Here is a 22,193-nt window from a genome sequence, read left to right on the forward strand (position 1 = left end):
TGCTGCTGATGGTGGATGGAACATCTGCAGTAAAAACCCAGGCGGGCACTTGGGAGAGCAGGGACCAGGGGTGCCGTGTACAGCTCTCAAAGCACATGCTTAAGGATGTAAAGGGGCAGCAGGTGCAAGCAAAGGGTGTCAGGAGTTTGGGAAGAGCTGCTGCGAAGAAGGATCAGGCAGACAACTTCCATAGCCTAGTCAGAGGGAGACTGAGGCATGAGCCCTCAACATGGGCTTTGCCAGCACCTTGCTCTTCCTACAGTGTTCCCACAGTGGAAAAGGGTGGGACCCACCAGACTACAAGGGCTGGCGGTGAGGGGAGGGGAGGAGATGATCTCCAAAAGAGATGCAGGAGTTGGAAAACAAAGGGATGGATTAAACTGCTCCATGGCCTAACAAACTCGAGCTGCAGGTGGAAGCTGAGCATGGGCCGCCCCAAACAAGGCTGAAAGGGGGGATGGCAGAAAGGTGAAGGGGATGACCAGGTGGGAGAGCTGGAGAAATCCATTGGAAAAGGGGAACACAGTGGTGGAAGCACAAGCTAGCTGGTGGAGTTAGGAAGATAGGGGATGCGAGATTGCTATGAGGGACGGTTCCATGCCCCCAGAGCGCCTAGCATGTGGTATAAAAGATATGGGGTATTCTAGGGGTTTCTTGTATCCTATTACTAGACACCCCACTTTGCCAGCTAAAAGCACCAGGTAAAGTGGTGGACTCTGATGTTTAGGGGCTTTCCAGAGAATCCCAGCTTCTCCCAGCCCTTTCTGCTGAGCAGCGCTAGCGTTTGTTATCTAAATCAGCGAGCTGTCAGATGGCTTTGGGAAACTGCAGCCAGGCAAGCAACAGCAAGGACATGATGAATGCCACTAACCCTCCCACCCAGCCACTCCAAGGCAGTTTTACCTTCAAAGCCTACTCAGGACTGCGTACGAAGAACTCCTCGGAGCTGGGCATGGGATGGAGTTTGGGGGGAAACTTGTGGCAGAGCAGCCCTATAGCTTGTGAGTGGGGCGAGGAGCCTGGGATTCTAAACCTGAGTCTGGCGTGGACTTGACGGGTGGAGTTGGGCGAATCATTTAACTTGTTGGGCTTTTGTTTCTAAGTGTGTCAATGGGGACAGTGCTCGTCTCCCTACACTGGGGGCGGTCGGGAAGATTAATAAATTAATGTGTGTACAGCTCTTGTGTTGAGTGTGTTGTTGTAACTGTACCTTCAAGTAGCTTAGCTACTTAGGAAATCTGGGGGAGAGACGCTGTAGGAGAAGCCCATGTTCTGTTATGAACTGTGGGCAGGTCTACACTACAGAATTACTTCAGTATAATTACGTCACTCAGGAGTGTGAAAATCCACCCCTGAGCAACATAGTTAGAGGTGTCCCTTGGGTACGGCGAATCGGGGGCGCAGTGTGCTTGGGGGAAGGGGTGGAACTTGGGTGGGGAAGAGGCAGGATGGGGGTGGGAAGAAGCGGGGTGGGGGTGGGAGTGAGAAGCAGCAAGGCGGGGGTGGAGCGCTGGGGGAAGGGGTGGAGTGGGGGTGGGACCTGGGGGGAGCCCCCCCCCAGCAGATATGCACTGAGTTTCTAATGTTCCGGGCCCCACACCCCTCTTAGGGACGGCTCTGGACATAGTTACACTGACCTCAGTGTTGGTGTAGACAGCGCTATGTCAGTAGGAAAGCTTCCCCCGCCAACACAGCTACCACCTCTCGCAGAGGTGGATTAACTACGCACGCCGGCATAGAGCGTCTTCACTAATCTACTACAGCAGCGCAGCTACCTTGGTGCTGCTACGCCGATGCAGCGTTTTAAGTGTCGACCTGCTCGGTGTCACTGAATAAAGAGGATCTGTTTCCAGCCCCTTGGGGCCAGAGCAATTCCTAAGCACCACATGGGACCATGAGGAAACAGAACTTAAACACAGTAACCTGAGTGGAAGAATGAAGCAGTGAGAAGCTCCACCAGAGCTGGAACTCTCTGGAAATACAGAAGACAACGGGAAGAGATTTAAACAGCGCTTCACTCTGTATCTGCAAACACCGGGTGCCAGTGAAGAGAAAGCAAGGTCCAGCTCCTCAAAGGTTTAGGAGCCTATATACCTTTGAGGAGCTGGCAAAGCCAAACCAAAGCATGGTGAGGGTGTGCCACCTCCTTCCGCCTGTCACAGGGTGACCGGACCCTTTAAGAGGAAAATGGGGCCAGCCTCATCTCTGGCATAATTAGCAGCCTCCCAGCCTAAGGAGGTGGGACTAATGGGGTCAGGGGTTAGTATGGCCAACACCTGCGCCTCATAGAAAGGGCGGGGAGAGCTCTGAGAGGAATTCCAGGGCCTCCTGAGGGAGGATCTGCGCAAAGGTCCCTGGGAGGAGTCCCCTGGAGGGAAGGCGATGGGAAGCTGCTAGGGAAAAGGGCTTCCTGGGAGACAGTGCTCAGCGAACAGGGCAAGGAAGAGCCCTGCAGTGCCCAGGCGCAGAGCAGGGAACTCCAGTGTGAGAGGGACTCTAGGGAAAGCAGCTTTATAGCAGAGCAGGGGAAGACTCGAAGGTAGCCCAGAAGCCAGGCTGAAGAGCAGCCCAAGGGGGGCAGAAGAACCTTCTTCTTTGTTCGGATTTTTAGTTGCACTTTTGTTACCCGGGAGGCAGTTGTGTGTTTAGCGACTTGGCTGGAGGAGCAAAGCGCGTCCCCCCCACCAGCCCGCGTGGGGTGCGGGGGGGGGGTCGAGGGGACCCATCTCGGAGGAGGAAATGGAGGCAGTGACGGCCTGTAATCTGGGGTGGGGGAGGAGTGATGTGGTAGCCACACCCTGTGAGAGGCCCTGAGGGGCCTGAGTCCCCCAACCTTGCAGGGCAGAAGCTTCGAGCCCCGCCCCTACCTAGGGGGTTAAAGTCTCAAGCCACAGCACCCTGCGAGGCAGGAGCCCAGCATCCCCAGGCGGAAGCCCCGAGTCCCAGTCCCTCGCAGCTGAAGCCCCGAGACCTCCCCACCCCCCTCCAGGCCCTGAAGTTTTTATAGCATGTTGGGGGGGGGGACATGAAAGAAAAAGATTGGGAACCTCTGCTTTAGAGCCGACAGGGTAAAAGATGTCGTTAGCCATTCCCACTTTGGGGAAAAGACACAAGAATCAACAAAAGTTACTATCCATAATAGCAGAAGGCTCTTAACCCATCATAAGTGGTCTTGCTTACACTCCTAGTGGCCCTGCTTTAGTTACCCTGGTGCATAGCCCTACGTGGCCACTATCTTGGTTGAAGAGTAGCTTATCTCAGGGTAGCTTAAACCTGTTCCAAATCGCAGTTAGCTTAAGCCACTGATGAGAGCTGCCACACCGCCTTTTTCATCAGCTCAGCTAAACCACTTTAAAATCACACCTTTAGTGAAATCCCTGCAATGCGGAGTGTAGACATGCCCCTTGGGTGCCCAGTGGCTGATCTGCTGCACCTGTACTTCCAGCAGAGCTCAGCTAATCTCCCTCTGCTAGTCATTAGTAGCCCAGCAACCACACGGAATAGCTTTTACCCAGGTGTATGTATTTGTTCTCTGGGCAGGATAGAGAGAGAGAGAGAGAAAATTCAACAGTGGTTGACACAGAGGAAAAAAAACCAGAGGAGAAGTTGCTAGCTGTTGGACTCCACTCCCATGCTCCTCGTGCACCAGAGAAGGGTACCTGGGACAGGAAAAAGCACCGACTCTCAAAGTGGGGCAAACTCCCAACAAAACCACCCCCGGCAGACTCCGGAAGAGACGGACCACCCTGTGCCAGAGCCTCTCCTGAAAGCAGCCAGGTTAGGAAGCGAGGGTCCTGAAGATCGTTGGGGTAGGTGGAGGTTATGGTGGGGGAGGGGCTATCTGGTTCAAGCTCCTTTGCCTCAGATCTGCAGAGCTTGGCTGAATCCGGAACCCAGTGTGAGTGGGCTTGAGGTTCATTGTAGAGTTTCTCCTGGAAATACATAGAATGCTTGCCTAGAAGCAAAGAACTGCCCTTCCATTGGTCATTCTACCCCACTTAGCCTAAGCAGGGCTCTTTGCCCATCTGTGCTCCGAAGCCCCCTGGCATCTGCCCAGCGTTACCCCTCCTCCCTTCACTTAGCATCCCCAGTGCTGACTTTCTCGCTGGCATCCTTCACTCCAACTCTTGCACCTGACACTAGTTACTCAACTCAAACCTGCCTATGCTAGATTGCAAGCTTGGTGGAATAGAGGCCTCTTCTCCTACATCTTTGTAAAGCCCCATGTCCTCCTCTGGCATGATAGAAATAAAAGTTCTTCACTTTTCCCTGTAGCCAATGCAATGTGCTTCCCCATCTCCAGCTCAGGGATGGACACACAGATCCTTTGGGTTTGGCAGCAGCTACAAACTTTGGCCCACATCACCTGATGTGGAACGGGATCTGTGCAGTTCCAGGTTCTGTGCTTTACCCCTGGATGTTAAGTGGATACATTATTGCCATCTTTGATCTTGAGTCACTCACGTGGCTGCATGATGTAGTGTTGTTGTGTTATGTGAGAATTTAGATGAGTATGTGTAGGGCAGTGGTAGATCTTCAGTAATCCCTACCTCTCATTTGCAAGAATGGGAATTATGAGACTCCTTGCTCCTATGTTTTAAAGTTAGCCTGCAGAGCCCTACAGATTTAGGGCAAAAATTTCAGCTGAATTCTCCAGTGTTTGTTCCCAGATTCCTGTTGGCTCTGCAATCACAGGCATCAGCAGCAAAAAAGGGAACTTGGTGGCCCAGGGGACTAAGAATGGGAGATAGGCCTCTTCCTTACTGGGGTGTGAGTTCGAATGCAGTCCAGGCCACTTAGGGTTTACAAATTGTCATCCTGGGATGGCTGCTCATTCTCAGTCCAGTTCTTCCTAGACAAGTCCCAGCTGTCTACAGTGCAACCCATAGCCTCCCAGTTAACCCCTGGCTGGTGGTCTCATTAAAGATTGTGTTACATAAAGAGACTATGGTGCCACAGCTGTTGTCAAACACAACTCCTTCCAGCACATGCTCAACTTCAATCTCCTGAGTGGTCTGTCTGTCTCTGGCACAAAATTAACTTAAAATTCTGGAAGGGGGTGGGAAATTGGGGAAAACATAGTGGCTAAAAGTTCCAGTGAAAATCAATTACACGGCAGGCGGAGGTTATGACGAGAACACTGTTCTACAAAAACATCAAAATTCCCTGCAATTTTCATCAGTCCCTGCTGCAATTTCTCCTCCCCCCACCCCCTCAATCCATGGTGATGTTCAGGAGAAGGATGTCTGTCTTTCTCAGACTTTCATCCTGCTGGCTACGGACGGGTGGAAGAGGGAATGAGAGAAAAGCCCATTCCACAAATGTAATTAGGGCTGTATTACTATGTGAATTACTCATTATATTTTGTTTAGAGCCATTATTGGCTGGAATGGCCCTGAAATTGAATTGTGCTGCAGACTCGCAGTCACATTTCATTTTCCTCACATTCATTTGTGGTCAGGGATTGCATTAGAATCAGAGAAGGGGGGTGGGTGGAGGAGGAGGGAATTGGGGTGGCGGGGGGGAGGATCTCCAGCAGTTATTTCCTCTTGGAGAAGAGTTCATGAGGTGGGCAAAGAAACCAAATGAAAACCAAGTGTTTGCCCCGCAGAGCTGTGGTGGTTTGATGTGTGTTTTTTATAGGGTTTTCCTTTCTTTTCAGTAGCATGTAGTGGTTGGAGGAAGGTGTTTTCTGACTCATTTGGGAGGCCAGACCTCACCCCTCAAGTGACACCTTTCACTGACGTAGAGGAGAACGGTGGCACGTGAGGCACTGGAAACTCCTCTTGACAGTTCTGTGATCCTAGGACTCAACTCTCCCTGGGAAGGGCTACCCTGGGAAACGGAGAAATTAGTTTGGCCTCCATGCAAAAAGCTGATGGGTTAAGTGAGCCAGAGACCATCCATGGTGGTAGAGGAGTTTCATCTGTGTGCAGACACCCAACCCACTGGGAACGGGCCTCAGATCAACTCCACAGGAATAGGTCACTGAGAATGCTGCCCTTGCCCCGCTTCCACTCAGTACTAAGCTGGGTTAGATTTGAACCCAGGAGCAGCTCTGTTGGTCTATTCCCGATCCACTGGGGGCCCTCGGCTCCCTTTCTGCTTTCCCTCTGGAGATGTGGTGAGAGACTAATGATTGACAGAGCTGCCACTGACCTCTTGCCTTCTTCAGGGCTGTCTTCCTGATTTCTTTCCGGTTGGGTGTTTGGAGCATTGAGCCCCCACGCCTTCATTGGCCTACCTGAAAGTACCTGGGGAAGAACATGTGCAAGGGTGGATGGCAGGGAGCATTTTATACACTGATCATAGGTATTTTGGGACATGAGTTTATTCTGGTTTTGTGGGCAGAATCTAGTGAGTGAGAACACGTATGCAATGTTGTAGGAGTTGTTTGAATGCACATAGCGTGCAGACGTTCGCATAGAAGCACGCACAATTGCTTCTGAGTAGTGCAAGGAAATGGGGAAACACAAAGAGAGAAGGATGACCGAGTGCAGTGATACTTGAACTGAGGCTAATGAGCTCGAAGTGGCTCTTTAATGTGTCACCTGCGGCTGTGGCTCTTTATAGCACATGATATTAAAACGGTGTGATTTAATTAATAACCAATCAGGATGCTTTTAGTATGTTATTAACCAACTGTCGTGGATAAAATAATAATACTTGGTCAGTCATTTTGCTGTGAGAATAATTAATACGCACACAATGTCTCCTCGTCATACTTTTGGGTAATTTTGGTCACTAATTTGGCTCCTGAACCACTGAGGTCTGAGAATCACTGATCTAGCGGTTAGGGCAGCAGGAGCTTGGATTTGGGAAGGTCTCAGTTCCCTGCTCTGCAACCGACATCCCATGTGACCTTGGGCAAGTCACTTAGGACCACATTTTTAAAGGTAAGTTAGCACATAGGCCCCTAACTCAAATTTAAAATCAATGCCTGCGCAATGCATCTTTACCTTTGCCTGAATGCCTTTATAATTCTGACTTTTCGCCTCTCTGGGTCTCAGCTGCCTATCAGTAAAATGGGAATAGCTGCACTGCCCTGCCCTGCCCCACAGGGGTGTTGTGAGGAGAAATACATTAGAGAGTGTGAGGCGCTCATGTACTCCAGCGACAGGGGTCAGCTGCATACTGCAGACAGGATGCAGGTCTATGTGCATGCTCAGGGTGTTGGGTGAGTGAGTGTGAAGGGAGCTAGCGGATGGGTGTGTTAATATGGGAACGTGCACAGTAAACGGTATGTTCCCATTAGGCAGCAAACTGCTCTAGAGCTCGGGTTTCTGCTTGCTAGGGAGGCCGACAATGCCCCTGGCTTGCTCTCAGGAATGCTTTAATGAGCAGAGAGGCTGTGGATTAGGATTCTGCATACACCCAAGTGCAAAGGTTGGCTTTGTGATCTTGCACATAGGATCACAGCTCCCTTTGAAAGGGTCCCTGGAAGGGCTGTGGCAGGAAAAGACCTGAAAGCAGCTGCAGCAGGAAGACTTCCCCATTCCTCATCTTTAAACCGTGTCTCCCCCTGCTCCCGCATTGGAATAACATGGGGATTATCTACCGGCAGGAGAGGTGTAATCCATTTCTGCCACTGTCCATATGTCAGGTATGATTTTAATTTCAGATAATGTCAAAACCAGATTAAAGCCCTATCATCTATGTAAAAACCCAGCCCTCCTCCCCATGGTATTCTGCACTGAATTACCGGGTCGGCAACCCCTCACACCTCTTCCTGCACAGACATGCTTGGCTGTCTGCAGCATCTCTGACCTCACACGCGGATCTAAACAGGGTCGGGTCTCCCAAGCCTGGCATCGCTCCTCATGGACCCTGAGCTAGGATGACCTCATGGCCCTCAAGTTCCTCCAGCACAGCTGTATGCAGAGCTGAAGCAGCAGCCCCTCGTCATACACACGTCTTTCCCATCCCACGTTTACTGCCTGGGGTTCTGAAGAGCTACAATAACACACATAATGCCAGGTGCTGGCACTGCATCTGCAGAGGAGAGGGACAGAGAAGGAAAAACTGCCAACAACAGTAGAGGTGCAAAGGTTTTGAATCCTGAATCTGTGTGTGCCTCTGTGCACGTGCGTGTCTAGGCATGTGAAAAGGGGTGGCAGGGAGGGATTTTTTTTCTCCCTGTTCTATAGCTCTGCTTCCTCTCTTCCTTTTCATTCTGTACTTCCCCCTGTTGCTGTTTGTAGCCTCCTCTGTCTTTCTTCCTTGATGGTCTCCTCTGTTTAGCCTTTGTTGCTAGAAGATACACAAAGGGTGATTTTTCCCGGTGTGAGGATCTTAGCACATTCCTCTCGTCTTAGAGGCTAGAGCTCCTCCCAAAAGACCACTCGGGCAAATCTCCATAGCTGTCAGGTGCAGGGTGTGCACATAGCCACCATATGGCTCCATCAGGTGGATCATTCTTTCTCCTCTCTAGTGTCTGATGGCCAAGGGGGCCAGTACAATCATGACCTCTCCTTTCATGCTGCTTTCCATCTCACCCTTCCTTGCTCTCTGTCTTGCCCTGCACATCCCCGGGATGTATAAAATGCAGGACTATGGATCTGGGTTCAAGTCCTGGCTCTGCAAGAGACTTGCTGTATGAAACCAGGAAAGTTGCTTAGACCAGCATCATCAGACACACAGGCCTACGAATTAAACCCCTGTGTCTACATCTAGGCACCTAACAAAAAGCAGGCTGAATTTCCCTGACATCACCAGGAGCTGCAGGTCCACAGCCCCTCCAAAAATCAGAACATTTCGTCAGATGCCTCAATATGCATGTTGGTTGCTTCACTTTAGGCACCTGAGATTGAAAATGTTGGGCCAGATCCACAGCTGGGTGTAAACTGAAGCAGCTCCATTGAAGTTCATTGTGCTACACTGATTTACATCAGCTGAAATTCTGACTCTGTGGCCTTAACTGATCTGTGCTTCCAGTTCTTCTTCTGTGAAATGGGACCAACAAACTGTACTTGCCTCACAGGAGTGAAGGGAGACACAACACTTGGAAAAGTGTTTTGAAATCCTTGCATGGAAGGTACAAAGTACTCTCATTACTTCTAGCTTTCCTGGGTGAACATAGACGCATCTGTTTCTGCCTCTGCTCATACAACATTTAGCCCAAGCGGCTTCTGACAAACAAGGGAAAAATGGACTTTATTAAAAATAAACAAATCTCTTGTCATCTCTAATCCCAGGTGAAGATAACTCATTCTGTTGCATTATTATTTTGTTTTTATTCCGTGGCTGCTAGAGATGCCAGCTATAGAGAAATGCTCCTCCTGTTTGATTACAATGGGCCTGCCAGTGAGGTGCGTGTGTGTGGGTGAATTGATGTTATCATCCCACGGAATTAATGGGCTGCTGGGTTATTTTCACTGCAGCTGCATTGTAGCAAAGGCAGAGTAAATCCAACCAACCAGCTGGGCTTTCCTTTGGAAAAAAATCAGAAATGCAGTTAAAGACGATGATGATAATAAAGGAAAAGTGTTCAGCAAGTGATATGGCCACCGGAGAGACCCTGTTCAAAGCCGATAGTACCTGTCATATCACATGGACCTCTTTGGAGATGGGCTGCCATAACCAAACTGCCCAAGATGAGTGGCCATGTGAACTGTGCCGTGGACTGAGAGAGCTTGTTTCTCTCCCCACCTCTGATCCCCTGGACAAGTCACTTCTCTCTGTCTCTTTTTCCCATCTATAAAATGGGAATAATAATGCTCACCCTTCTTTGGAAAGTGCTTTGACATCAATGGATGAAAAGTGTCCAGGGTTATTACCTGATGCTGTCTAGCCTTTGGCTTTGGGGGTTTGCGTGGGATATGCCCCGGGTCTGATTGACCCCTGCTTTGAGTTTTATGATAACCAGCCAATGACCTATTGTAAAACCGAAATCATCCCTAGTTGTTGTGTTCTGGGCGTCTTTACAATATTTAAAACGTGGTTAAAATAGCAAAGCTGCCTGGAGGGGGTGGTCACACCTCCATGTATTTTCACATTGCAAAATACGATGCCCACGGAGCTGCCTTGCTTATGGGCAGCAAACACAAGGGATTCAGCTCAGAACCTGCCAGAACAAATCCATATGCAAGTGAGTCCTATAGCCCTGCCCCCTCCCCACCTCCAACTCTGCTTCTGATGCCCTGTCTGAGGGAGCAAGTGATCCCAGCTGGTCTCAACTGTCACGACAAAGCACAGGGGATGCAGCCTCCTGTTCCTTTCAGGGCTCTAGAGATCACGGACCAGATTCTCACCTGCACCTTGTGGAGTCAATTAAACAAGTGGAAAGAGGGAGCAAACCTCTATCACATCGGAATGGCAGCAGTTGGAGCTCACTTTGCGGAGCTGTCATTGAGCCGGATTCTCCTCTGCTAGCCCTGTGTAAATGGGGAGTAATTCCACTGAAGACCATGGGATTAAACTGGTATGAATGGAAGGAGAAGTGGGCCCAAGAAACATGACAATAGTGAATGGTGCCCAAATTATGGCTAGAAAAATAAGAAAATCTATTGCATCTTGGTTATGTCCCATAACTATTCTTTATATATGGGCCTTCTGAGCCACATTAGTTCCCTGGGTGGACAAAGAAGAATTGCAACTATACTATAGCTTGGAAGACCGAGGGCTACACTCTGCAGCCTCATGAATCACCATCAGAATTGCCAGCCAGTTTCCCCCTCCTTTTCTTGTTGATGTATGAAGTGGTTCGAGGAGAACACTGCTTGATTTTCACATATGGGGTTGAGCTTTCGTGACTGCTGGCAGCTAAAAGGGGCGGGGGGAAATCTGTACGTTGATTTGCAATCCAGGCACATTTGCTACGAAAGATCGCGGACGAAGAGTGAATCTGGAAACACCCAGATGCCATTTCAAACAGCATCACTTTTTCTGAACAGAACGGCACTTTAGTAATGTCAATAGAGTGGGACTGGATGGCTCAGGGGACTGGCAATGGGGAGACAGAGCTGGCCACTGATATGAACCCGGCCCAGGCTGATAGTGAGGAAAACGTGCTACTGTGAAATGAGTTAGTGGGTCTCAGTTCCTAGCGGACAGGTGTCCACATCCCCAAATCACCGAAGACTGAATGGACAATGGAGAGTGAGCTATTATTGAGACTGTCCTTCCAGATTATTGCAATTTATCATGATGTCTAGGGATGAAGCCACACAATCTGAGAAGGCCCTAAATGGCACAAAACATAGCAGTGCATCATCTTGGCAACACAAGACATGAACATATTGCTCAGCTGCTCTGCACTGGCTCCCAAATGAACACAGCGTCTAGTTCCTATACTCAGAATCCTCCACCCAACCGGTGCTCCTGAGGGCATTCTGCGCCCAAAAATGAAAAATTCTGCACACAGTATTTTAAAATTCAAGTTTATTTGTCAATAAATAAATAAATGCAGAGGCTCTAGCACGGCAGTGGGGAGCACAGGCCGCTGGTTGCACGAAGGTGGGAGATCACCCTCCAGCCCCCACCTCCGGGATGTGGACTCAGTGGTGAGGCGGCAGGCCCAGGCTGCAGCCTCAGAAACACCCTGGGGCCCTGCCCATCTGCACCAGGCAGGGTCAACCAGGCAGGATCCAAATATGGAGGCGCTCAGTGTGGGGGGGGAATCCAGGTGTGGGGTGAGAGGGTTCTGTGTGGGACCATCTGGATGCAGGAAGCTCCATGGGGTGGGGGGTGTCTAGGTGTGGGGGGAATTGGATGCAGAGGCTCGTGTGTGTGTGTGTGTGTTGGGGGGGGTTCTATGTGCAGGGGCAATGGGACTCTGCAGTGGCTTCCAGGTTAAGCTGGTTGGGGCTCAGCAGAGGGGTCTGGGTGCTGGGGGGAGTGGGGCTTGGTGGGGTGGGCTGGGTGTCTGGGTGCAGTTGGGGATACGTGGTGTGGGGGTCTGGATGTGAGGGCTCAGGGTGGTGCAGAGGGTGGGGGTTTGAGTGCAGGGAGCTCAGTGGGGGTGGTCTGGGCGCAGGGATAGGGGTCTGGGTGCAGGGGGTCTCCAGATGCAGGGGTTGTGGTTCAGTGGAGTGGGGCTCAGCTATGGAGGGATAGGGGAGTTCTGGATGTACCGGGTGAGGTTTGGCAGAGGTGTGTATGGGAGGTCTGGATATATGGGGGTTGGGTGGATGGGGGAACAGCTCCCCGTACAGTGACCCCACACAGCTGAGGAGCAATGTGGAGAGGAAGCAGAGGAGGATGCTGAGCTTCTTGCAGCTGGGGGAGGTTTCTGGGGGTGGGTCTGAAACAGCCCCAGCCACTCCTTGCAGGAGAAGAGGAAGTCCCATCCTCCCCTGCCTCTAGCCCAGCCAGGACTAGCAGCTGATCTTGGCTCAGGGTAGGAGCCACTGGTTGAGGTATCCCCAGCCCCACAATGATTTACCTGTCCTCCAGCTGCCTGAAATGATATACCTGTGCTGGTAGGGAGTGGTGGATGACTGCTCTTGCAGCCTCCCTTTACTTCCTTGGCAGAAAGTCACTTTTTTTTGCAGGGAAATAAATAAATCTGTCAGTCACATAGAAGAACATAAATTGTTGGGCAAAAGTCAACATGGTTTCTGTAAAGGGAAATCATGTCTTACCAATCTACTGGAGTTCTTTGAAGGGGTCAACAAACATGCGGACAAGGGGGATCCCATGGACATAGGGGATTTCTAGATTTCCAGAAAGCCTTTTACAAGGTCCCTCACCAAAGGCTCTTACGTAAATTAAGTTGTCATGGGATAAGAGGGAAGATCCTTTCATGGACTGAGAACTGGTTAAAAGACAGGGAACAAAGAGCAGGAATAAAGGGTAAATTCTCAGAATGGAGAGGGGTAACTAGTGGTGTTCCCCAAGGGTCAGTCCTAGGACTAATCCTATTCAATTTATTCATAAATGATCCGGAGAAAGGGGTCAACAGTGAGGTGGCAAAGTTTGCAGCTGATACTAAACTGTTCAAGATAGTTAAGACCAAAGCAGACTGTGACGAACTTCAAAAATCTCACAAAACTAAGTGACTGGGCAACAAAATGGTAAATGAAATTTAATGTGGATAAATGTAAAGTAAGGCACATTGGGGAAAAAATAACCCCAACTATACATACAATATGATGGGGGCTAATTTAGCTACAACTAATCAGGAAAGAGATCTTGGAGCCATTGTGGATAGTTCTCTGAAGACGTCCATGCAGTGTACAGCGGCAGTCAAAAAAGCAAACAGGATGTTAGGAATCATTTTAAAAAAAGGGATAGAGAATATGACAGAGTATCTTATTGCCCTTATAAATCCATGGTACTCTCACATCTTGAATACTGCGTACAGATGTGGTCTCCTCCTCTCAAAAAAGATATACTGGCATTAGAAAAGGTTCAGAGAAGGGCAACTAAAATATTAGGGGTTTGGAATGGGTCCCATATGAGGAGAGATTAAAGAGGCTAGGACTTTTCAGCGTGGAAAAGAGGCAACTAATAGGGGATATGATAGAGGTATATAAAATCATGAGTGCTGTGGAAAAAGTGAATAAAGAAAAAGTTATTTACTTGTTCCCATAATATAAGAACTAGGGGTCACCAAATGAAATTAATGGGCAGCAGGTTTAAAACAAATAAAAGGAAGTTCTTCTTCACGCAGCGCACAGTCAACTTGTTGAACTTCTTGCCTGAGGAGGTTGTGAAGGCTAAGACTATAACAGGGTTTAAAAAAGAACTAGATAAATTCATGGAGGTTAAGGCCATTAATGGCTATTAGCCAGGATGGGTAAGGAATGGTGTCCCTAGCCTGTTTGTCAAAGGGTGGAGATGGATGGCAAGAGAGAGATCACTTAATCATTACCTGTTAGGTTCACTCCATCTGGGGCACCTGGCATTGGCCACTGTCGGTAGACAGGACACTGGGCTGGATGGACCTTTGGTCTGACCCAGTATGGCCATTCTTATGCCCTTATGTTCTTATGACACGAATTCTGTGCATGCACAGTGGTGCAGAATTCTCTCAGGAGTAAACCGGTTTTGACTACCTGAGAGATTGCCTTTCTCTGTGCTACCATGACCTCCCATGACAGCTACGTTCTACCAAAACAATGAAGCAGTCAACCAGTAGGGAGGGCTGGAAATGTGGGAGATGAAACTTATTTAGCAACTGTACCTAGATAATGGAACTCCTTTCTAGAAGAGATAAGGAGGACCACTGGTCTCATTGCATCAGATCTATATTTAAATCCCATCTCTGCCTTAGCTTCCTATCAATAAATTATTCTCTCTCACTCATACTCTCATACAAAAAAAAATAAAACAATCTGTTTTTCCTACGGATAGGGAAGGAAGGAAAAAGAGTGTGGGGTTGTCATTGGGGAATCTTGAGTAGAAATAGGGAGGTTATATTATCTCTGAATTTGACACTACCGCGACCTCTGCTGGAATACTGTGTCCAGCTCTGGATGTTGAAATTGAAGAGGGTTCATAGAAGAGTCCAAAGAATGACTGAAGGATTGGAAACCAGGCTTTATAATGATAAATGCAAGGAGCTCAATCTGTTTAGCTTTACAAAGAGAAGGTCAAGGGGTGACTTGATCAGTCTGTAAGTACCTACATAGGGAACAGAAATTTGATAAGATGCCATTTCAATCTAGCTGACAAAGGTATAACAAGATCCAATGGCTGGAAGATGAAGGTAGACAAATGCAGGCTAGATATTAAATTAGCCATTGGAACAATTTACCAAGGATTGCAATGGATTCTTCATCAATGGAAGTTTTTCGACCAGGGTTGGAAGTTTTTCTAAAAGATACAGTCTAGTTCAAACAGGAATTAATTAGGGGAAGTCCTACGACCCACTTCATACAGGAGGTCAGACTAGATGATGATAATGGTCCCTTTGGGCATTAAAATCTATGAATTGTTATTTCCAACTTTAAATATTTGGAAGGTATTCCGATACTTAACTGGTGCACATCATTGTGGTATCTAGGCATTATTGATAGGGGAAAACTGTCACTGCAGCTGCCTCTAGTGCAGTGTGCGATATGTAGCTAAGGAGGTGTTTTCATTCTCTGGTAGCAAGGGGCTAAATCGGAAGTAATGGCCTTACTCTGCAGTAAGGGAGATTTAGGTTACATAGTAGGAAAAGCTTTCTAACTGTAAGGGTAATTCCGCTCTGGAATAGGCTTTCAAGGGTGCTTGAGGGATCCCCATCACTGAGGTTTTTAAGAACAGGTTGGACAAAACACCTGCCTGGGATGATCTAGGTTTACTTGGTCCTGCCTCAGCGCAGGGGGCTAGACTTGGCCTCTTGAGGTCCCTTCCAGCCCTTCATTTCTATTATTCGATCAGATGCAAAATTTGGCTGTGGATCCAGGTTTCAAACACTCTAAAAGGTCAGGCCTGTTCTATCCGAGTTTTGGTTTGGCCCATTATAAAGTTCCTGTAGGAAAATTTGGATCAAGATGTTAGATACACCAACACGAAGGGTTGTTGAGGCCTACTGGCGGGTTTCTGGCACCTTCTTCTGAAGCAGCTGGCACTAGCCTAGGCTAAATGGCCCTCAGGTCTGATCCAGTCTGGCAGTGCCTATGTTCCCATCTCTGTCCTCCAAGGGTGGGCTATTCAAAAATGCTCAACATTGGCCAAACTCTGTGACCATTGAAGTCAGTGGCAAAACTGCCAGTTGACTTAGAGTATGTCTACACTGGAGACTGTAATTTCTCCAGTGTAGACATACTCTACACTGAGTATGAAGAGCAATGGACTTCGATGGGAGCTGAGATGGCCCAATGGTGAGAACTTCTGAAAACCCCACTCTAGAGCGCTAAAACTAGCACATAGCAGGAGCACTTATCTATCTATTTAATAATTAAGCTTTTTGTTTTGTTTTTACATTCAAAAGCTATGCCCAGGGAAAATGTCATGCCAGGCCAGAGTCCTGAGAGTCTTCTCCACCCGTTCTCATTAACGCAAACAGCTATGAGAACGGTGATGCACCGAGGAGTGTTTGAACATGTTCCTATTGATTGAAAATGAATAATTATCACCCTCTCCCCATTCCAGGGCTTTGTGGTGAGCGGAAACACTAAGCGGGATTAATAACTACTTTTCATTACTTTTAATGCAAACTATTGATTTTAAAGTGTTGTAGGGTATGACAGTTTATTACAATAAGACAATAAAACAGACTATATGAAATAATTGAGAAGAATCTTTTCCTTTTTCCTGCGCGATGCTAGGACATTATGTTCTGTGGATGCGGAGACATTTATGGCAAACTCTCTCCAGCAATGGCAGCTTAAGCACTCTATAAAACAGCACTTTGGAGCTGGAGTATTATAAATAATAGGCAATAAAACTGGTAAATGGGGCTTTAATTTGATTCCATTATGTCATGGAATGACAGCAGGGAGGGGGCAGAGCTGTGAGGGGATTGGATGCTGCCTTCAGTTTGTCAACATGATGTGAACGGGAGGGCAGGGGCAGTGCCATGGGTATCACCATACCTGTGTGACCAGCAAAAGCAAGCATGGATTCTGGACCTGATTCTGGGAGATGAGCTGCGACTCATGGGTGGGGGCAATACGTCAGGCCTCTTCCCTGCCCTGTGTCTGATACTTTAGACAATATTTGCACTGCTACTGTAGCCTCTGATTCACCTGCAGGTGGCATGAACCCACCGGCTGCCGTGTGCCACCTTCTATGAACCTGCCCTCCCGGCAATGACTGTTTCTGATGCTCATTCTGCACCTGGCATGTATTCAGTGGCTTCCATGTGCACTCAGCTAGAATGCACAAAACTCCTTTCTAAGGCACCTTGCTTATCACACGCCTGGCATATGCCACCACCATCCTCTCGTCCGGTGTACAGAGATCCTCCTCCTGGATGGCCTCTCCTTATCTGCCGGCAAAGCTACCCCAACCAAAGTCCAGGCTGACTCCTCTCCAACCACCTCTACCTGCTCTGCAGCTGCCACATTATTATTAGTAGTAACATTGCGGTAGCACTTAGAGGATCCAATTAAGGATCAGGCCCCATTGTGTTAGGTGCTGTACATACACACAAGACAGTCCCTGTTCCAAAGAGCTTATGTAACCCACACACCTCCAGGGTGTGGTGTTGTGTGCCATCTAGTGGCGGGGGGGTGGGGGGGAAGAAAGAGAGAAGGGGGGGGGGAAAGTCTCTGCTCTACAGCCTTAGCTAACAGCCAGTTGGCTTTTAGCTCATGCGGTAGAGGCTCATGCTTGAGGCTCCAGGTTCGATCCCACCCACCGACGACCAGGGTCCGTTGGCGTTATACTTACACTCCTCATTGGGTTCCACATGCCATCGCAACAAGAACCTCAAAGCCTGTCACTTATTCTGCACCGGGCATATACTTGCTGCTAGTTAATTACACCCTCATTGGGAGCCCACCAGGAATTCCCCTGAGTTATTGCTGCTTCTCCTTTTGCCGAACACATGCCACCTTCCGCAGTGTCCTTCTTCCTCAGCTACAGCCTGCAACCACTTCTGCCTCTTCCAGCACCTGGCACAGCCTAGCTGAGGCTCATGAGACTGAGCAGAGCAGGCCGCGTAGCCAATACGTGTCCCACTGTGGCGTTAGCAGTGCACGGCAGCAGCAGAAGGTGCTGAGTGGCGGCCTGGGGGAAGATCTCTGCATGCATTTTACTACACATAGCAGAAGCACAATTGATTAAGAACAGATTTCTGAAAAAGACGCAGGGCAGGCAGGACTATCATGGCTTGAATCTAATGTGGCGGAAGAGCTGTTTTCATAATGAGCTCAGCAAACAAATGCGCACTTAATTTCCCGAATGCTCCGGAAAATCAGCACAGCGGCTCCTTACTGGGCTTTCTTCGCCTGTCTTTTGCGAGCAGTATGTCGATGAACTGCCAATGGGTGTCACTGCCTGGCAGCCAGCGAGAATCGATATGCATGGCCCGTTCCTCTTTGGAAAGCAGAGAGAGCACCGGCATGGAGGATGCAGTTGGTCGGGGGGACTGGATGGCTCAGGAGGCTGGTAATACGATACAAAATCTTTTACTTCAAGGCTACCGGCTCAAATCCAGCCACTGAGAGAAAGCTATTACCATCTGAGGGCTAGTCAATATCTAGTGATATGTGAAAGACTACTGGGCTGAGACCCCCAGTTCATACGTTCTAAAACCACTGGCACTAATTAGGCCTCTGGTTGTTAAGGCCAAGGATTGACTAGGACGTGGAGCTAAGAAAGCCTCAGCGTTGTTTAGCTGGTGACATATACACCTTCTTCTGGTCCCTTCAGTGTGCACATTATATCAACTCCCGTGTTACACTCTAGGGTGATCAGACAGCAAGTGTGAAAAATCGGGACGGGGGTCAGGGTAATAGAACCCTATATAAGAAAAAGACCCAAAAATCGGGACTGTCCCTATAAAATCAGGACATCTGGTCACCCTATTACACTCTCACCCTCTCCCCAGTATGCAGCCTGTCCCACTGAGTCCAGGTGTGAGGGAAGGAAAAGAACCTGATCCAGCAAAGCACTTAAGCACGTGCAGAGCTGCACATATAGGAGCAGTCCCATTGACTCCAGTTCCGGGGTTCACGTACTTAAAGTTAAGCAACTGGTGTAGCGCGTTGCTGGGTCGTGGCATGGGGCATGTGTATCTAACTTACATCACCTCCAGACGGCACCCAGCCCCTCCCGGGCAGGGACAAGGCACTGCGGCAATAGCTAGTGTCAGCACGAAGCCTTCATAGGTGCTGCCTGGGAGTGAGTATATTACAGCTGGGCCTGAGCTGTACGATCTGGGTTCTCTGAAGCTGTTGAACACCCGGCGTTTTGGTTCAGTTCACTATGGACAGAGCCGTGGACTATGTGTATAGGGTCCGATTGCTAGGCCATTTGTACAGCTTTGCCCTTCTTGGCTCTCAATCTGGCGCAATCCCTGAGTGCTAAATCCACTTTAGGCTGGAAGCTCATTGGTAGGGTGGCCATAGGTCCCATTTTGGCCGGGACAGTCCCTTTTTTTAAGCCCCGTCCCAGCCGTCCTGAATTTTTTGGCAAAACTGAGGATTTGTCCCATTTCCTCTTGCCCAGCTGATCATCAGTTGGCAAGAGCAAATTGGAAAAATGCCCAGTTTTGCCAAAAAAGTGGGGTGCGACCCTGGCGGGGCACGGAAGAATGTTCTGGTGGAGGTGGGAGAGTGGTAGCCTTTAGCGAAAGAGAGGGAGGACTCAGGAGAGCAGCTTGGACCAGACCAGCCCCACGCGGTGTCCCATTTTCCCTTTGGGAAAATATGGTCTCCCTATTCACTGGGACAGGACCTTCCTTTTGTTTTGTGCTTGTACAGCACCTTGCACGATGGACTTCTGGTCCGTGACTGGGGTTCCTGGGTGCTACAGCAATACAAACAAGTAATAACAGCACTTAATAAAATAGATGGGCTGGGTGGGTGAGTCAGCTTTCCGGACGTGGAACCTTCTGCTGAGCCAGTGCTGGGCCAGCAGCTGTAGAAGCAGTGAGTCTGGGAGAAGGGGAAGCTGCTTGGCTTAGTGCCATGGACTCCATCACGGGTCTCTGCCCAGAGCAAAACAGGGGATGGTGAGTATTGCACAGCGGCGGCTGGTGCATGTAATGGGATAATACTCTCTGCTGCAGTGCGCCGGTCCAGTCAATACAAATTCAAAAGGCATTTTGCAGGTGTTGCGCCAAAGGTCAGGACTTAAAAAACCACAGGCCATGGAGATGAGACCTGGCCTGATTTCACCTGACAGTATAGCAAATTGTTGTTATTAATTTAATGGTGGTAACCGCTAGGAACCTCAGGCATAGAGCAGGACCCCATTGTGCAGCATGTTTATATAAATATATAGGTATCTCCCCTCCTTTTCCCTCTTTCCAGCCCTGTTGTTGGACACCAATGGGTTAGTTTAGGACAGCGTGCCAGCTCCTTTTGCCCTGGCTGGCTGGCATATCGGCCCCAGGGTTGTTTAAATATTATTGCTCTTCTGCTGTTGGGGTTTTCTCAGGCTATTATTGCATTTCCTTCTTTCTTTCATTTTCAACCCCAAGTCAAATCTTTCGTGGCTCTTCTAAAGAGAATATTATTGATATCGCTGCAGCTTTTCCAGTGTCTTACCTAAGAGCATAATCAGGCAGGGCTGGTTTTTTTTAGAGAGGAGATTACACACGCAATACAGCTGCCGAACCCCATCAGAGCTACCCCAATCTATTAGAATCTGCGCCCTATACAACGTAAACGTCCGAAAGAGAAATAACGAACTAACTTTGCTGCATGCACTATGCAGACAGAGGGTTGTTTTTTGGTTGGTTGTTTGCCTTTGGCCTGGTCTTCTTCTGTGGTCTTATGAAGTGTTTTCACACTGCGACAAGATGTGTGTGCTATGGATGCGTTGCCTAGACAAAGACTGAGCCCAGCGGGCATCGAAACGATCCGTCGGAGAGGGACCACGGAACAGCCTGGCCAATACCATGCCATTTGGTGCATTGAGAACTGATACATGGGTATTTCTTGCAATGCCAAAGGGGCCTAGTGTCAGAGAGCAGCTGGCTGATGTGCGAGGGGGCAAGATAGGGTGACCAAATGTCCCGATTTTTATAAGGACAGTCCCGATATTTGGGGCTTTGTCTTATATAGGTGCCTATTACCCCCCCCACCCCCATCCTGATTTTTCACACTTGCTGTCTGGTCACCCTAGGGCAAGGCCAGCTGCTCAGAGTCCCTTAGGGGAAGTGGCCACCACAAGGAAAGAGACCTCTCTGATAAGGAGGAGAGATTGCAGCTGGGAGACCCAGGGGAAGGAGACGGGCCAAGACAGGAGAGGGACAGACTGCAGTTAGCCAGTTGCCCTGGGCACTGAAGCCCGCACAGACCAAGGGGCCAAATTCATCCCTGGTGTAAGTCCAATAGTGTCATTCCTAGGAAATGGAACGACACTCTAGGGGAAGAGGCTAGCACAGGGGAGAGACCCCAGCTGGAATATGGGCTTGGGAGAGGGGACGGGGGAGGAATATACTCCAGGCTTGGAGAAGAGCCAGGACCGATGGACCCAAGTGGGCAGAGGGCCGGTAGAGGGGCTGGCGAGACCCCAGGAGGGTGATGCACCCTGTGCAATCCATGCCCTGCTTGCACCTGCCTTTTGCACAGGCCTTGCATAGCAGCGACTCCTCCATGGGAGGAGGAGGGCGGGAGGGAGGGGGAAAGAGACTGTTCCTGTTCATCTATGGTTAGCTGGCAGCATTGCCATGGTAACCAGAGGCTTCCTAGGAGGGCGGGGAGGTGGAAGCAGAAGCAGAACATGCCAGCCGGCTCTGCCCTGCCCTGGGATTTGAGGTGGGGAGGAAGTTTTACACCAGGAGCGAGAACAGCAGTGTCAACAGCCCAGGCACTGGAGGGGTCTTCCTGCCGGAAGCCCCCGGTGAGAGAGGCAGAGGTGTGCGCAGTCTGTGAAGAATGTGGTTAGAGCAGGCTGCATGGATCGCAGCAGCTCCCAGCCGCCCCACCCTGCTGCACTTAGAGACACCAGGGCAGTGGCTGTTACAGTGCCTGGCCTCCGAGGAGCTCAAAAGCCTTTGCCCCAGGGCTTAATTTGTGCCAGGGCTCAGCCCCGGTACCTCTGGGTTTGCCGCGTCCGTTATGAAAGTGTAAAAAAAAAAAAAAAAAAGTCTTGAGCCCCATCACCTCTTTCCCTACAAATTAAGCAATGCTTTCCACCCTGGCAGGAGTTAAGCCTATCAACACCACTGTGTGTGTGTGCGGGAGTAACAGCCCCCTGTGTAGAGATGGGGAAAATAAGGCAAAGTGGCTTACCCAGCGCCTGGCAGCGAGTCAGTGTCTGAGCTGGGATGAGAACCCAGGGCTCCTGATTCCTGTGTCGTAACCCAGGCTCTAGGTATTTTGCTGCCCCAAGCACAGCAGGCAGGCTGCTTTCCGCGGCTTGCCTGCGGGCGGTCCCCGGTCCCTTGGATTCGGCGGCAGCCTGTGGGAGGTCCCCCGAAGCCGTGGGACCAGCGGACCCTCCGCAGGCAAGCCGCCAAAGGCAACCTGCCTGCCGCCCTCACGGCAACCGGCAGAGCGCCACCCGTGGCTTGACGCCCCAGGCACGCGCTTGGCGTGCTGGTGCCTGGAGCTGCCCCTGCCGGCGCCATTCCCTTCCCCCTTGAAATAAGACACAAAAGGAAGGGCTTCCTGGCCTCTCCCCATGGATTTGGAGTTGTCGTT

The 22,193-nt window shown here is 49.7% G+C and overlaps 1 protein-coding gene across 2 annotated transcripts in view; it reads left to right on the forward strand.

Moving 5' to 3' along the window:
• The first annotated feature begins 3,550 nt into the window (after positions 1-3,550).
• LOC123352608 (CMP-N-acetylneuraminate-beta-galactosamide-alpha-2,3-sialyltransferase 4-like) overlaps positions 3,551-22,193 on the forward strand; it is a 96,873-nt gene continuing 78,230 nt past the window's right edge. The window contains exon 1 of one of the 2 annotated variants that reach the window (XM_044992991.1): positions 3,551-3,809. The gene's annotated coding sequence lies outside the window, so the exon portion shown is untranslated. The remainder of the gene's footprint in view (positions 3,810-22,193) is intronic. The other variant, XM_044992990.1, reaches the window with a different exon arrangement.

The sequence above is a fragment of the Mauremys mutica genome, chromosome 18, assembly GCF_020497125.1.
Source record: "Mauremys mutica isolate MM-2020 ecotype Southern chromosome 18, ASM2049712v1, whole genome shotgun sequence".
NCBI lineage: Eukaryota > Metazoa > Chordata > Testudines > Geoemydidae > Mauremys > Mauremys mutica.